General features: G+C 34.3%; 1 long non-coding RNA gene across 2 annotated transcripts in view; it reads left to right on the top strand.

Moving 5' to 3' along the window:
* The window catches only part of LOC105853047 (uncharacterized), a 3,220-nt gene extending 904 nt beyond the window's left edge, over positions 1-2,316 (top strand). The window contains exons 2-3 of one of the 2 annotated variants that reach the window (XR_001144942.3): positions 324-524; positions 1,018-2,316. This is a non-coding gene — a long non-coding RNA (uncharacterized lncRNA). Of the gene's footprint in view, positions 1-323; positions 525-1,014 lie in introns of both variants that reach the window. The other variant, XR_003470515.2, reaches the window with a different exon arrangement.
* Positions 2,317-2,361: the final 45 nt, after the last annotated feature.

Raw genomic sequence — 2,361 nt, 5'->3', positions numbered from 1 at the left:
ATATATATATATATATATATATAAGAGTTGGTGAAAGCTTGAGGCGTTGTGAATATGTAAGAGTGTTCCACAAACTTGAGGTATTGTGAGTATATTTGAGCTGCTAAATTTTTTGTTTCTAAACTTTGCTATTATTACCACCGATACTTGCTTTTGGTTTTGAGACTTCATTATTAGTTGACAGTGCATATATTTTTAAAGATTAATATAGTAGAATCAAATTTCCTCAAAAGACAAAAATAGCATAATCATAGAACTTGTATTAGAAAAAACTGATTTTACTTCAGATACTGATCTATATAAGACTCAATGATTTCAAGCAGATATTCATTGCCTTCAAGAGTGTTGATAATCATCTGATTCACGTTCAGCTTGATCTGAAACTTCTTAACCATGTATTTTTTCAAATCTGAGAGCTGCCTTGATCTGCTCAGTGCGAAAAGATTGAAAATTTTGTAGTAACTGGAAAAAAAATTGAAACCAACAAAATTCTTCGACGAGGACCACAAGAAGCCACAACCAAGGTCAGTTCTACAAAGTTTCTGATATACCAATACTTTTGAAACAAAATTATTCAATGATAATCTTTGATTAAAATATTACTATAATGTAATCTTATTGTGCTGGTTTCTTATGTTGGTTTCTACATGATATTTGTGGTAGCTAAATTGGTATTGAATGCTTCCTCAATATATGAAATAGCAAATCTTTTTTAGGGTACTTCGGAAAAATGAAATGACTATATCTGCATTTCTTAGATTTTTTAGTTTTTTCTTGAAGTGGTGCTTGAATGTTTTTTTGATCCAACCTTATGATTTGATGTTTTGTTTTATGACTTGAAGTGGTGCTTCAATGATTTAAGCAATTCGCTTTTTCCCCTTCTATTTGCTTTTGTTTTCAGCATTATAACTATCTTCTATTTGCATTTGCTTTTTGCATTTTGATTTCTAGACTGCTATAATTCATTTTTATTCTATTACATTTTATATACTATTCCTTGTATGCTTATTTTAGCAGGTTCTTTGGAAGTGGAAAGTTCCTTTAGAAGAGTACAAATAAACAAGAAGCAAGGAAGTTTGATAACACTGGTAATTAGAATTAAAGAAACGAAAGAATGAATCAAGAATCAATACCCTAACCCAGAATCAATGTGATTCTGATTAGGTTTTAGTATGGAACTTTATTGAATTGAATAGAGTGGAAGGGATGAAGGAATTACAGAGGATCCCGCGACCCTGTTCTGGTTCCACAACCAGTGATAACTTTCCCAATCTCTAACTACTCTCAATTAGAACTAACATTCTATTTATAGTATTCCTAACTGCTAACTGTTTTTGTACAGCTGTCGGAGAATTACAATTAGGAAGGTTTCAACCAAACCTTCCTATTCCCTCTTCTATATACATTTTTAATAATAGGCTTTGGCCTAATCGTATCAATACCCTCCCCTAAAAGAAATAACTTGTCCTCAAGTGGAAAATCTGGGAAGTTTTCTTGTATTGTAGCAGCCAATTCCCAAGTGCATTCATGTAGAGGAAGATTCTTCCATTTTACCAAGACTTCAACATGACCTTGATTAACTTCTCTACTGTTAGTAATGTCTTCTGGTTGTACTTGTAACTCCAATTCTTCATTCAGCATAGGGGGTAAAGGTTGAGGTTGTTGATGAGGTTTCAGAGCCTTCTTTAATAAGGACACATGGAAAACAGGGTGAATTTTAGAATGGGTAGGTAGAGCTAACTTGTAGGCGACAGTACCCACCCTTGTGACCACCTGGTATGGACCATAAAATCTAGGAGCAAGCTTAGCATAAGGTCTTGAAGCTAAAGACTTCAATTTATATGGTTGTAGTTTGAGATAAACCCAATCCTCCACTTGAAATTCTACTGCCCTTCTATGCTTGTCAACCTGTTATTTCATTTGATTTTGAGCTTTAGTTAAGTTGGCTTCCAATTCTTCTATTATAGCATCTCTATGGAGAAACATCTGATTTACTTCTTCCACTTTAGAAGGAACAACACCTGCTTTCAACAGTGTAGGAGAATCCCTACCATACAAAGCTCTAAAAGGAGTCATTCCCGCAGAACTGTTGTAATTTGAATTGAAACAAAACTCTGCCCAATGTATCCAATCTAACCATTGCTTTGGTTTAGGCCCTACAAAGCATCTAAGGTATGTCTCCACACATCTATTAGCCACTTCAGTTTGGCCATCTGACTGTGGGTGATAAGAAGTGCTCAACTTCAGTTGGGTACCAGCCATTTTAAACAATTCTTTCCAAAACTGGTTGAGAAATAAAGGATCCCTGTCAGGAACTATAGTAGTTGGGAACCCATGTAACCTAACCACTTCTTTCAAAAA

The sequence above is a fragment of the Cicer arietinum genome, chromosome 3, assembly GCF_000331145.2.
Source record: "Cicer arietinum cultivar CDC Frontier isolate Library 1 chromosome 3, Cicar.CDCFrontier_v2.0, whole genome shotgun sequence".
Lineage (NCBI taxonomy): Eukaryota > Viridiplantae > Streptophyta > Magnoliopsida > Fabales > Fabaceae > Cicer > Cicer arietinum.
This window is presented reverse-complemented; position numbering and strand designations above follow the sequence as displayed.